Source organism: Mus musculus, chromosome 9, assembly GCF_000001635.26.
Source record: "Mus musculus strain C57BL/6J chromosome 9, GRCm38.p6 C57BL/6J".
In the NCBI taxonomy this organism is placed as follows: Eukaryota; Metazoa; Chordata; class Mammalia; order Rodentia; family Muridae; genus Mus; species Mus musculus.
The window spans coordinates 90,349,258-90,364,410 of record NC_000075.6 but is presented as its reverse complement, the minus strand read 5'-3'; the positions used below and the strand labels follow the sequence as shown (position 1 = coordinate 90,364,410).

The following is a 15,153-nucleotide window of genomic DNA, read 5'->3' as shown; positions in this document are numbered from 1 at the left end:
ATCCATTCCTCCAGTTAACCACTCTTTGAGCTTTAATTCTTCCAGAAGTTCATTAGCACAGAATTTGGCTTTCTGTCATTTTTTTCCCTGAGCAACTCAAAAAAAAAAATCTGTCCACACATGTCGTTGAGCGTCCCAGGTGGATTCTCCTGGTGCTTTTCTCATGCCTCGATCTCCTTTTCTCTTGCACACTATAGCAGTGGTTCTCAGTCTTCCTAGTGCTGCCATCCTCTAGTGCAGTTTCCCACATTGTGGTGACCCCCCCAACCATCCAATTATTTTCATTACTACTTCCTATCTGAAATTTTGCTACTGTTATGAATCATAACATAAATATGTTTTCTGACGATCTTAGACCACCTCTGTGAAAGGGCCTTCATCCCCAAAAGGTCCTCGACCCATAGGTTAAGAAACACTGCTCTACAGAAACTCTATATCCTCTTCTAAGTCTTCTAGCTCAGCCAAAGCTTTTCCTACTTCATGAAGATCCTGCCCCACCAACATCTCCATGAAGTTACTGAAGCGCCATACTGATCTCAGAGTCTACTGAAGCGAGTTCTTCCTTAAGCCTCTGTTGAACACATTCCTGACAGATCCTGTGAGTCTGATAGACTGTTTTCCTCTCTCTCAGTAGTGCCTATCACTCCTCTGTTGTTTCTGAATACTGATATCTGTGGGAACCTCCACCTTCTAATGGCTCCTGTGAGCCTTTCCTTCAGGGTCTGACTCTCCTTGAACCACCTCAAATTATGCTACTTGCGTCTCAAGGTAGGATGTGTGGTTCTATTGCTCAGTTTCTCTCTTTCAGAAGCACTGACTAACCCCATCTGCCCCCATATTGATTTCATTGTTTAAAGCTTCTCTCTAATTCAAACAATTCCATTGTTGAGTATTCTTTGACTACCATGGTCTGCCCTGCCCGCTACTAAGACTCCCAACTGCATACTGACTCATGGGTTTTCCTCTCTGTGTATAAAAGTTTAGACTTTTCTTGTTTCCCTTTGAGTGCCCCTTCTTCATCACTATGTGATACCTCCCATGGGTTTGTAGAATCCAAAATAAATTCAAGACCACCCAGCCCCTTCCCCCTCTGAAGGGACTTTCCAAACTATACTAGCAGGCCAAGTCCAGAGCCAGATAAGGAAGTCGGCCGACTAAACAATGCTGAGAAAAAAACATAAAGGCAGGCAGAGTGAGGGACTTGGCTAACCAACCAATGCCTGAAAGGGTCACTTGCTACACCAATTAGAATAAGCTAGCTTAAATCTGACCCTTACAAGGTATAAAAAGTGTGTTTTTTGTTTGTTCGGGGTCTCTCCTCTTGCCTGCATGCTGGGGGTGGGGGGGAGGCAAAGTGTTGGATCAATAATAATAATAATAATAATAATAATAATAATAATAATAATAAAAAACCTCTTGCAGTTTGCAGCGATATCAGTCTCTGCAGTCTTTGTGAGTGAGGATCTTTCAGCAGACTCCAACAGGTTCCAGGTTTGAAGGTTGGACACCTAGCCGTAAAAAGTGTCATGCGAACAAACACCTCTACTTCTCCTTCCTTTTTATCTAATCTACCTGCTAAGCTAAGTTGGAGGCTTACCTAATGCCAGCCTCATATCCCTTTATTGCTGTAACTTCTCCTTTACACTTGCAGTCTCCCTCCAGGATCCCACCTTAACCTAAGGCAGATTTCTTGCTGCTTATAGCAATGGCTAGGCCACCTCTATAGCTGCTTGTTGATACCTCGACCCTGATGTGAGTTTGTAATACCTGTTCCAGACCTTTGACTGTTCTCAAAGCATGACCATACACCCTGGGGTGACCCATAAAGCAGGCATGTTTCACCATACCTAGAAGACTGCCATTCTAAGATTTCCTCCACAGACAACCCCATGCCCACGTAGCTTCATCCTAGTTACGTATCTCGCTGTCTATTTTCCTGCCACTACCTCCAGAGAAGCACTGTAGGGCCAGATCATCATGTCCAAATCTCTGCAAACACCCTGTCCTCATGAAATTTTTCTTCAGTTGTTTGTCTCACTTCCCACAGAAGGACAAATTCTATTGCTCCACCTTAGCTCATCCTCAGTTGTGTAGTATCCTGCCAACGATGCCAAGTATTGCTAAAGTTCCTTTCCTGGAAGAGACCTAGCAGTGTCTACCCGGCCTCAAATGGTCCTAATGACAAACCACATTACAATTCTACCAATAATGACTTTATTAGGCTTACTTACAGAACATAGATGAGGGGATACTTACTGGAGCATGGGTAATTGCCCCACATAGGCCTCTCTGGAAAGTCTTTACCCAGCAGGGCTAATGACTTTCCCTTAGCCACATATATGGAGTCTGCATTTTCTAGTCTTCCCTGGGCTGTGTTCTCTGGCCCCTCCCCGAAGAAACATACAGCTAGGGCAAAGTTCTACACATGTGATAGAAGGTGGCTAAATGCTAAGGGGAGGGTTTCAAGACACTTCAGGCTCCTCTGAGAAGATGTAAACAATCAACGTGCCAGTTGGGATGGTCCTTGCAATCCAGCACAGCTGAATGCCCCCAAGATGGTGGTTGTTTGACTCTGAGGATAGTCTTAAACAACACTATACAAAAAAAAAAAAAAAGTAAGTTGAAAACCCAGGCACAGTAGCTCATGCCTACATTCCTAGCAATGGAGAGGTTGAAACAGATGGAACCCCAGGACTTGATAGAGAGCTAATTATTAATAAATAGCATAATAAATTACTGGATAAAAAACACTGAAGCAAAAACCTGCATAGATAATGATCTACACCAAAATATTTTAGTACCCACTACCATTCACTTCATCCAGAAAACAATCACCCAGAATCTTACTTACCAATGTCCATTTTCATTTTTATGTATAGTAGAGTTGCAAATGATTTGCTATATTTACTTTTACATACTTTTAGTATAAATATTTAAAATAAAGACTAATTTTTTTATTTTGATAAAGATACTATGTAGGAATTCTTTTCTTACCTAATATTTTATTATGCTGCTAAGATTCATACAACTGGAAATCCTTCATTTTGATCATATGTCAGTCTAAGTGGTGTGACTATCTAAACACTCAACAGTTATACTGTGGATTTCATCTTTTTCCTAGCACTACTATAGATAATATAAATTGCCTCTGGTTAAAAATCTACACAAGTCCTAGATTTCTCTTGGTTATTTACCTAAGGCACAGACTCAAAGGATCATGATTTTAATGAATGTCTAACTTTATAATTAGACAGCAATATCAAACTGTTTTTCAACTAGTTACATTTCTTATTTCATATAATTTCAATACAAAGTTAAGATGTTTAATAAATAGGTTCTATCAACTTATGTTAGATTTATTTACTGATTGCTTCTTGTTAGTTTTTTGTTTTCCAAATCTGTGAATTTGCTACTTGGTATATTTGGCCAAACTAAATCTCCTTTAATTTTATGTTATAAAGATATCAATTTTTCACTTCAATACTTTGGGCTTTGTGCTTTTAAGTAAGGTATTTCTCAACCACAAGTTATTCTTCTATAATACATTTCATTCATTCACTCCTTTACTTTATAATATTCTATCCAATGTCAGCCTTTAATCACAGATTTCAGCATACTTTATACATAATGCCAACCAGAAATTCAACTATATATTTTCCCTACATAATGTACTACATATGCAGTGCATATTTCCTGGACAGACATTTAATGATTCTGTAGGCATATATATTAAATTCCCATGCATAAAACATTACATCTACAATGACTTATCTGTGTGTCCTTTTACTTAATATTGTTTTTAATAATAGAAAGAATAAAAACAAGATTTATTCAATATGGACACATTGGGAAGAGGAAAAAGATACTCACTGACTCTCCCTAGTGTATCTTCTGGGGTCCTGAAATAATGATTAAACTTTATCCAAAGGCCCAAGGACATGCACATTGTATTAGTTAGGGTTTTATTATTGTCAAGGAACACCATGACCAAGGCAACTCTTATAAAGACAGACTTTCAATTTGGGCTGACTTACAGCTCCAGAGGTTCGGTCCATTATTATCATGGCAGGGATCAAGGCAGCATGCAGGCAGACATGATGCTAGAGAAGCTGAGAGGTCTAAATATTGATCTGAAGGCAGCCAGGAGGCGACTTGAAATGGAAACTTAAAAGAGTTCTTAGGAAATTCAGTTATGTTGGATGGTATTTTGCTGGGGCAAACACATGAAGGGACGTTTTGCTGAAACAGACACAGGTGAAAGACTGTTCTGATAAAGCAAGCATGTAAAAGGACATATGATTAATGGTTCTTTGCTAAGGACACACAAGTATTGGTCTGCCTTACATTTCATAGTTGAGTTTCAGTTGTCAGGACTCCATAGAAAGATACACACCAAAAACCTTCTAGTGGTATGCTACAGTTTCTTGATGCTTCTGAGGTATTGGGCTGATTGGCAGAGTGATGTCACCTAAGAAAGATGGACTGTGCAGAGGCAAGACACGTGGAAGACACATGATGTTTGGAGGGAGTATAAATAGCACTCAATGAACAGTGATGGGAGCTTGAGCTTGCTTGTAGAGCTAGCTGCAACAGTTGTTGGCCTCAGGTCTTCACTGATTTTCACTTCACTGAAAGGCACAGCCATGAACTCTTTGAGTTCCTATTGGCCCTGGTCCCTCCTGCTGACTTGTGCCAATTCTGCTGAGGCCTGGCTGAACCATTTCTAGACAGATCCACTTCCCCCATATCCTTTCTTTTCCACTACCTCTGGTGGGTGATAGGCTAGAAGAGAGGTTAAAGCATTAAGTATTATTAAGTCAAGTTAAGCATCATTAAAAGTAGGCTCTGAAAAAATTAAAGTTATAGAGACTGAATTTACACACTAGGCAGAGCTTAAGCATAGCAGACCTCAAAGCAAACCCACAGTGACATACTTTCTCCATCAAGGCCACACCTACTCCAACAAGACCACACCTCCTAATAGTGCCACTCCCTATTGGCCAAGCATTCAAACACATGAATTTATGGGAGCCAAACCTATTCAAACCACCACACACATCTAAGTAGACTCAGTCAAGGTGTGGTCCCACCCAACATTGACATTTTATCATCTGGGCTTCAATTTCAGACTATAAAATTGTTGTTAAACCTGTATGAAATCTTCCTGAAAGACAAGTTTCCCTTTGTCTGGTGCTTTCTTTTCCTCCCAGCATGAGAATACTAGGGAAATTTCTATTTCTTTGAGATCCATTTTTCTAGAAATCTGTCCTTCCGTTGAAATACTTGTTTCTACAGATACATTTTTCATAACCTCTCGGTTTTAGTTACTTTTAGAAAGGCTGTCCCAAGTAAACTCCACTTTGCTTGGCTTAAGACAAAGTCTTGTCATGAAGCTTATGCAGCTCTCAAATTTATGACCCTGCTACTTCATATGACTGGAACAGACAAGTGCTACCATGCCCAGCATAACTTTTTTATTCCTGACAACTCTCTCCATTGTCTCTGAAAAAATATTCTCTTATAACATTGCTGACTAACCACCTGATGTCTTATTCCTCGTTGTGTCATGATATCAGAAAAAGATTCGTCCTATTGCTCTGTTGAGGTTTATAAACTCTTTAGGGTCTGTTTAAACTGAGCTGTGGAAGAAATGGCTCCTGGGTGAGGGATACCTGAAGACCTGTCCTAGCATCTCAAAAATGCTGTTGGAGTTCTTTTGTCAGAAACTGTACCTCTGTAGAATGTCACAAGGGTTAATAAAACTCAACGATCAAGCAACAGACAACAGTTGTCTATAAAGCTTTATAAAAATACACTCAGCAAATGTAAAACTGATTTGAAAATTAAGTCACTGAGTACAGATCTACAACTACCTAATACATACTGTATGCAGAGGGCAGTAAAGAAACCACTGAGATGGTGCTCCATCAGGGAGAACGCTTTTATTGTGGGCAAGAGAGAGAACATCCAGAGGCATCTGGCAGAGTCCAGAGCTGAGATAAAAAGAAACATACTGGACATGGTCAGGGCTAGAACAGTGAGAGAGAGAATAGCGAGGATAGCAAGAAAGAGTATAATAGAGAATCGCAGGGACATGGGGCAGAAATCCTTGCTGCCCTAAAGAAATCGTGGATCTGGAACAGCCTAGGAACTAGAAAAGTCAAGGTGGGGTGAGAAGGGCCAGGGGCTAGTGTTGGGGCTTTGACATACATAGCAAGTATTTGTGAATAGAGACTGAAGGAGACTGGAGACCAGTATGGGTTTGATACGCAACAAAAGATATATGTCACTGGAGAGCCATGACTCTCTGCTTGGCAGGCAGAAAGCCCGTTTTACAGGTTCCTGAGGAATATTCTCTATAGGTTTTTAGCAATCCTGCTCTTGTCCAGATTCAGTGAGCCAAAACTATCATTTCTGGTCATATGCACTGGCTGAGACCTTACAATATTAATCTTTAGAACGCTTGAATAGTTTAAGCAAGGCAACTATCAGCATGATTACATAAGTGTATGTAGAAACTCACGCAAAAACAAAATTTGTCTAGTATATTAAGCCTATAGTAATGACAACTAAAATTTTAAATTTCTTACAAATTTAGGGAACAGTGCTAATTATTATAAGAGATTATGTCTATGTATATTCAATATATGCAATAGGAAAATATTATGTCAAACTAAACACATATATATCAAGCTTTTGGATGGCAAATTTTAGATGCCTTTTTAAGTCTGTAAGACAATAAGGGGTCACAATTATCCTATACATGTAAAGAAACCTGTTTTTCACAAGGTTGGAAGATCTCCATAGACCTATGAATTGTCCATTTTAAGCAGGTGCTGGTTGATTTCAGTAGTCAGTAGGGGACTTTTGGAATAGCACTTGAAATGTAAATGAAGAAAAATATCTTTTTTAAAAATGTTGGGGGAGGGAGAGGGGGAGAGGGAAAACTTGATTGATCCAGGCTGACTGGGGCCTTGGGGGAGGGGGAGGGGGAGGAGGGAGGGGGAGAGGGAGAGGGAAAACTTGATTGATCCAGGCTGACTGGGGCCTTTTATGCTCCATACCTGGCACACCTAGCATAACTGGAAGCAGTGGTTGATGAGGTAAGCTTTTGCTACTAGGTCCCTGAAGACAGACTTGTGGAATACCTGCTTGCTAACAGTCACTTAAAATGGTTCCAGAATAAAACTACCTTTTATTCGCTTTAAGATGAAAACTAAGTTTGGTTTGGTTTGTTGTTTTGTTTTTGCATCAACAAATATTGTATGCTTGTAACTTTGTAAATCTTTTATAATATAAAAAGTTTAGGTATGCAGATATACATGTATCTAGTTGCACATACATAGAGCATTAAATATACTAAAATTAAATTGAAATGATTTGTTTATAAAGTGGTTGTTTAAGAGACTTCAACACAGATAAATTCTTAAGTGAACAGTGACTGTGTAAAGACAATTTCCTGAGATGCCAAAAGGCTGAAAAACAGATAGCAAAAACCTAAACCAATTTTTTAAACAAAACATAAGATCTGCAAAACAATCTCTTTTTAAAACATCTGGATGCTTTAAACACAGAAATTTACAAGATCTAGTTTTACATAGATCTTCATATTAAAACATTAATAATTTTTTAATTTTAATTATTAATGATGAATCTTATTTTAGTTCTATGTAAAGCTTTTGTGATTTAGGTGAGATATTAATTTCTCTATTTTATTCTTTTTAGCTTTGATCTTAAGTTAATATTAAAGACAAACTTTCCTAAATAAACATAGAATTATCTAACAGTACTAATTAATGGATTTAAGTTTTAAATTTCCAGGAGATGAAAGGCAGCCATTTTGAACGATCATATTTCTAGGTCTATATATCTACCAATATTTTTTAGGTCCACAACAAATGCCTCTGTGTGTGTGTAAGAGAGAGAGAGAGAGAGAGAGAGAGAGTGTTAGTTAGTTTAGGAATGACTACTTGGGATTGGAAAATGTATCCCTGAAGAAGAGTAATTGTCCCTCTCATAGTATCCATGACTTACATGTAGCATGAATCACACATACTTGAATCACAGGTAGCAGCTTGGGAGAGTTCCTCCACCCACTTTAGAATGTCAGGTAACATTGTCATGGTGAAAGGCTTGTTTGGATAACCGTACACTTAAGATTTAATGACTGCAACTCCCTTTTATCTATAGAAGACACTATGTTGCAGCACACACCATGGTCCTCTGGCTTGCACAAGTTTTCTGTGCCTTCTTCTGTGATGTTCTCTGAGGCTTGGTTGTAGAAGTTAGGTTTTAGAAGTATCAACTAGGAATGGGCACCACATGGTGACTTATTTTGTTTTGACCAGTTGTGACTTTCTATAGCAGTCTCTCCTTGCTGCAAAAAGAGGCTTCTTTGATGAGGGGTGAGAGCTATAGTTACCTGTGAGTATTAAGATCAACATTTTCAATACAGTTAGAAATTAGAAAGTTATCAGTAGTACCTTCTCCTTTAAGGTTCATGACCTAGTCAGCATAGGTATTGGGCTATATTTACAGTATTAGGCATAAATTAACTTCTATTTAGTGGACTTAAATCCAATTAGATAGCTGTTGGCTAGCCTCCCCCCCCTTCCAGAGATAATAGTATCAGCATTACATCATTGAGGTGTCTTGCTGGGCTGGACGTTTTGTGCTTTGCATTATTTACAAACAGGTAGGAACACTGATTGATTTTTCTCCTTTCAAAGCTTATGTAGCACCTTCCGCCACTCTCCGTTCTAGTCCTCAGGGAGGAGGTTTCCATGTCAGTTGCTGCTCCATTCTTCCAAGTCCTGTATGTGAAGGGTGTGGTGTCCTCAGCAATGAGGTGTCACGTTCAAGTTCTATAAGGAAATCAGGGACAATTTAAAATAGCCTAAACTGTTTTGGGAGTCTCTTGGATGTTCCAGACCAACAATTCAAAGGAAGATTTTCCTAGCTAATCGATTGGGAGAGCATTATCACCACAAGTAGCATAGCTTCAGTGTGTGTGTGTGTGTGTGTGTGTGTGTGTGTGTGTGTGTGTGTCTGTATGTGTGTGTGTGTGCACATGAGTGTGCATGTGAATGTATGTATATGTGTCTGTGTACCACATTTACACACTTATATAGTATATATGCATTTTAAATAAACATAAAATAACATTTCCATAAGGATTTCTCAAATATCCCTGGTCTAATTTATCTCTCCTCCCTCTCTGTATTACTCTCCCACCTCCAGATAATCTCATCTATTTTTTCCCACTGCCCCATAACACTTGTGCTGTACTATCCCTTTCTCTAGAGCCACCCCATCATGCTCCCTTTTCTTTAAAAATTTTCCTTGTGTACTTTTTTTTAAAGATTTGCTTATTTATTTTGTGTATTTAAGTACACTGTCACTGTCTTCAGACACACCAGAAGACGGCAATGGATCCCACTACAGATGATTGTGAGCCACCATGTGGTTGCTGGTAATAGAACTCAGGACCTCTTAATAACTGAGCCACCTCTCCAGCCCCCATGCTCCCTTCTTACTTTCCCAGTTTCTGTGCTTACATCATGTTGTATACTCACATCTAAAGACATGAGAGAAAACATGTGGCCTTTGTCTTACTGGGTGTGGGATGCCTCATTTAATAGAATATTTTTCTAGTTGCGTCCATGTACTTGCAACGTTCATGATTGATCCCATAGTGCATATGTACAACATCACCCCCCATCAGTGGAAGGTTATGTAGGTTGTGTCCATTTCCTAACTATTGTTACAATAACAGCAATGATCGTGACTGAGCAAGCTGGGGAGAAATATGACAGGCCCTTTGAGCATTTGCAAAGGAATGGAACAGCTGGGTCAGACAAGGAGATTTATTTTTAGCTTTTTGAGAATTCTCCACACTGATTTCCAGAGTATTGGCACCAGTTTGTAATCCCACCAACAATAAATTAGAGAGTCACCTTTTCTCAAATCCTTTGCAAGGATTTGTTGTTGGCTGTCTTGATCTTAACAATTCTGACTGAGAAGAAATCTCAACATAGTTTTCAATTTCCTTTTCCTTTAGACATGTTTAAAGGTATTTGTTAGTGGTTTTTTTTTTTCTGTTGAGAACTCTCTATTCAGACCTAAATCTATCACACTACAAAAATCAACTCCAAATGGATCAATGATCTCGACACAGAGCCTGAACTGCTGAAAATGCACTGATTTACTCTTCAGTACCATTTTTTTGAAATCACCAGTGGCAAAAACAAATTTTATGACTGTAACTCCATTTTTCTCCACTCTGTATGCCTTTGTCATATCTGTTGCTCCAAGGTGAGAAACAAGAACAGTGAAAACAAAACTCACTAGAGTTTTAAACTTTCACCCATTCAGAACATCAATTCTTTGACTAAAACTCCCTCCAAGTTCCAAGAATCTAAAAATATCAGCACTGAAATGCATTGCAGTGAAATCTCAGAACATCGAGGAGAAAGGAGAAAAAAAAATATCACTTTTCAGGGAAAAGAAAAGACATCATAGTTTGTTCTTTTCATTTAATTTTATTTTTGAGATTCTAGTACAGTGACATTTCTTCCTTTCCTTTACTCCCTCCCATTTCCCCTTCCCCATTCTACTTCGAAGTGATGATCTCTTTTTTCTCTTATTGTCATTATATGCATAAATACCATGGATATACATACATTTTCCTAAATATAACCTCCTCACTCCATATACTGTTACTTATAGGCATATTTGCAGAAGGGCTGACCATTTGGCACTGGACAATCAATTTGTGTTCTTCCCTCCAGGAGATCGCCTCTTCTGCTGCAACTTTCCATGTTTGCCTGTAGTGCTTTGTGCAATGTCGAAGCCTCATGCGTGGCTCTCCCAGTCTGCTCTGGCGTGTGCACTGGTGCCATCCCTGTTCAGCTCACGCCTGCAAAGCTCTGTAAGTGTAGCTCCTGATGCTACTTCTTAATCAACATTACATAATGGAAAATACTGGCATCGTGTTCTTAAATGTGAAGAGGGAAGATTAACTCTGAAGCTAAAGTGCTATACTCTCAAGTCAGCGTTTAAAATCTACAAAATGAACATGTACATTCTCAAACACTTTTCAAGCCTGGGAATTTCTGGGAAGAAAAGAACTAGAAAAAGACTAAAAGGTAAACTGAACTTCAGAGGGTAAAGAAGTAAACTGTATAAAGAAGGCTATTCAAGGAAATCAATATATGTATAAAAACTTATAATTTTAGAAAATATGAGTACAACTTTCAAACAATGTTCTAATCATTTAAAATAATTTGATTCATTCAAATTTTTTGTCTATTACAGGCATAAGCCACAAAGTAAGACTTAACTCAATGTGTATACCATCCTAAGACCCACACATATTATTCATAGTTTAGATGTGGAAATCAAAATGCAGAAAGTTCAAAAACTCAATTGAACTCATACAGCAAACAATAGTGAAGAATAAAAAAAATAAGGCATTTTATTTATGTAGCCTTTGTCTTTAACCAGACTGAACTGTTCCTGCTCAGTAACTGTGAATCATAGAAATAAGCAGTAAGAATTAGAAATAATTATTAGTGATGACATAATAACTAGTAATACAACAAGATTTCTCATGAAATTTTCAGGAAAGCTCAAGAACATTAAAGTTCAGTAACTGTGTGGGCAAGGGAGATGGCTAAGCCAATAAAGAAAGCAAGAAGCTGTATCTTATCATGGGGAGAAGTGTTCAGTTATAAATAAAGGAGTACAAAGACAAGTGTTATGTTTGACCACATCTTTTAAAATATTAATTTTATATTTTATTTAAATTTTATTTTAAAAACTACTAACAATAAATGCATTTCTCTTGCTTGCTTATTCTCCCCTTCTCCCTACCTTCCCCCATCCACTTTTCTCTCTCCTTCTTCCTCTGTGTGTGTGTGTGTGTGTGTGTGTGTGTGTGTACCATTCTTTCTTTCTCTTTTTGTCTTCTTTGCTGTTACTCTTGGCCACCCAGTACTTTATTAGTGTTCTCCTTTAACAGGTTCCTCACTACATGTATTTGAGACAGGCAGATCTCCCTTTATACCAATAAAGAAAAATGAGATGTTTGCAATTCAACAGAGGACATCTGTCTCCCTTCAGAAGGGCTTTAATTCAGTTAAAGCTGGGGTGATGGGTTCTCATGGTCACACAACATGTATGCTGTCAGTGGCCTCCAGGTTCTTATCTCATAAATGAAGAGCAAAATTCATAGATAATGAGGAGTATGCATTTTATTTTATTTTTTTATTTTTCCCCACTACCACAAATTATGCAGTTGAGTTTCACGCATTTGGGGAAATCGCTGGGGTCAGCACATCCAGAGTGCAATGGATAAGCCTCACCCTGGGAAAACCACCTTTGTGATCATGGTATCTCCCCTGCCAGGTAAGTACAGGAGAATGCACTTTAAAAAGAAATTCAGTTGGCTTGGGTGAAGTGGCAGCAGAGAAGGATCCTGAGAAATTTATTTATCATGAGTTTATAATTGAAACTTTAAGAAACAAAGTGAGGGCAAACCCCTTCTACTGTGGTAATGAGTCCCAGAAAATTGGAACCAGGGGTTTAGTATAAAACTTGTGGCAGACACTCCCATGAGGCATGTAGTCACATCCTTACATAGAGATTCCAGGCAGGATAGTCATACAGGAGAGGAGAAACTAGACTTCCCTTGTAGCATTCCTGCCTCAGGCCATGGTAGAGCCAAAGACATTTTGGCTGAACTATTTCTCAAATCTCTGGCATTTGACAAAGACAAAGATCACTGACAGGACCAGGAACATCTCTGACTTTTCTCGAGGCTAAAGAGGCTGCTTGTTAGTTTGCTTCCTTGGAAGGGCCTGTCCCTGTTCTTACCAATACCATAGAAGCTATAATGGCCACATCCATTCCTTCCTTGCTGGGCCTCTAGCCACTCGTACAGAGGAATAAGACTTAAGCCTTCAAAATATATGACCCTATCCAAGTCTGTTTGAACATATAGCAATCTACATGATGGAGTGATGTTGGCTTCCCGAGACAGCCGTGACAGTCACACTAGTAGAAGCGATCAGAATTGAGTGTATTGACTGTGAAGGTGTAAAATCTAGCAACAAAATGGTGGCGCTGCCACTTTCCTATCATGAATAAATATAATTGAGAGATGGTGATTCTTCTCTCACCAGATCTCAGACCATTGAAACAATAGAACCCAAGACACTGGAATTTCCCTAGGAATCCCATATCGAAAAAGGAAAAGAATGGGACTCTGGTGCCTGCCAGAGGAGGGAAACTTTGTCTAAGGAAAGGTGTTCCACACAATTTTTTTTTTTTTTGGTTTTTGGTTTTTGAGACAGGGTTACTCTGTGTAACATCCCTGGCTGTCCTGAACTTGTTTTGTAGACCAGCCTAACCTTGAACTCACAGCAATATACCTGCCTCTGCCTCCCAAGTACTGGAATTAAAGGCATGTACCACCATACCTGGAGCCTCATACAATTTTAATAACTCGCCAAAGTACCATTCAGAAGACACTGAAGCTGAGAATATAATGATTGAGAAAGTACACCTTGACTAAAACCCCCTAGGTATACATATCTCTAGCTTTCTATTTATCCTCGATATCTTCAGGACCCCCAAAATAGACTTGGAGATCACGGGATTTCTTTATTCCTCCTAACAAATGTGGTCACATTGAAAATATTGTTCTGTCTGCTTTTGCAATTCTGTTTGTGTAACTGACCTACTGAGGACAAATGAACAAGTCTGGCTGGTTAGAATATCCAGTGTCTGACCCTTTAGCTAACAGCAGGAATGAGGCAGAGCTGAAGGACAGTGGATAGTCTTAGCTTAGACTCCAGTTTTCAAATCTAGAGTCTTAGAACACCAGCCTTCTTTTGTCTTGCTTCCTTCCATATCTTAGTGTGTGACACTTCTAAAAGCATCTCAACATATTTTTCATTAATGCATTTTCTGCTCCTATTAGAGTTTATTTATACCTCTTATGAGTAAGAATTCTAGTACAACTCCAAAAACCGTAGAGGAAAAAAAAATGTGAAGAACAAAACTTAAAGGGTCTAAAATAAATTGAAATAACAGTAAATGAAATAAGTAATTCAGAGAGTAATATCTAGAAATGGAAATATGTCTCAATACATCTGTAAGCAAAATAATGTCAGCAGGTAAAGCGTAATTCTTAAAAGTTTAAGGCTCAAATCCCTTCCGATCGGCACCAGTACTGGGTCACTTTGGACTCTCCATGCAATCTTAGGAAAACCTGTGAGTGGAACCGGTTACACTCCAATCATGCAGGACCTGGGACATAAAGGAAGCAGAAAACCCAGACTGACCACAGTCCAAATACTTTCTGGTCTGCAGCAGCACTGGGTCACTTGTGCCCAGAGTTGGCAGACACCCCCCAAGGTCCCTAGAGGACAGCTTCTGAGGCAGACCCTCTGGACCCTTTGGACCGTTTCGGGCTCCAGACATCCAGGCACCTTCCCTGTCAGAGGAGAGGTGTCCACCATGCCTGGGAGGGCTTTGCCGGAGCACCTGGGGGTTCCAGGATCCCTCCAAGACTACTCTGCCCAGGTGAGAGTGTGGACTACAGAAGCTAACAGCTTCTGTGACAGGATGAAGCAACACAGCTTCTGGGAAAGGTCCTGTTTTGGGCCTTCTCTTCTGCCAGGAGACAGGTCCGAATGCCAGAGATCTGTGCACCTTCCCTGTAAGAGGAGAGCTTGCCTGAAGAGAGTGCTCTGATCACTGAAACTCAGAGGAGAGATCTAGACTCCCAGGACTGCTGATAGAGGCTAAGAATCATGAGAGGAACAATCTCTAACCAGAGACAACTATAACAAATTACTCCAAAGAATACCAGATGGTGAAAGGCAAATGTAAGAATCTTACTAACAGAAACCAAAACCACTCACCATCATCAGAACACAGCACTCCCACCTCAGCCGGTCCTGGGCTGAATGCTGGGTAGAGGACATCAGCAAGGACATTAATAACTCACTTAAAGAAATAGAGGGCGGCGCCATCTTCGGCTCCAGACAACCGGCCACCTTCCTGGTGAGAGCACAGGGGTCCGCCCAGCCCGAGAGGTTTGTGCCTCAGGCCTCGGCGGGAGCCTCCTTGGCTCCGGGACCCCGC

General features: G+C 39.6%; 1 pseudogene; it reads right to left on the bottom strand.

Annotated features, from left to right (window-relative positions):
• Positions 1-12,239: 12,239 nt before the first annotated feature.
• On the bottom strand, positions 12,240-12,416 carry Gm22866 (annotated as a pseudogene).
• Between the last annotated feature and the right edge of the window lie 2,737 nt (positions 12,417-15,153).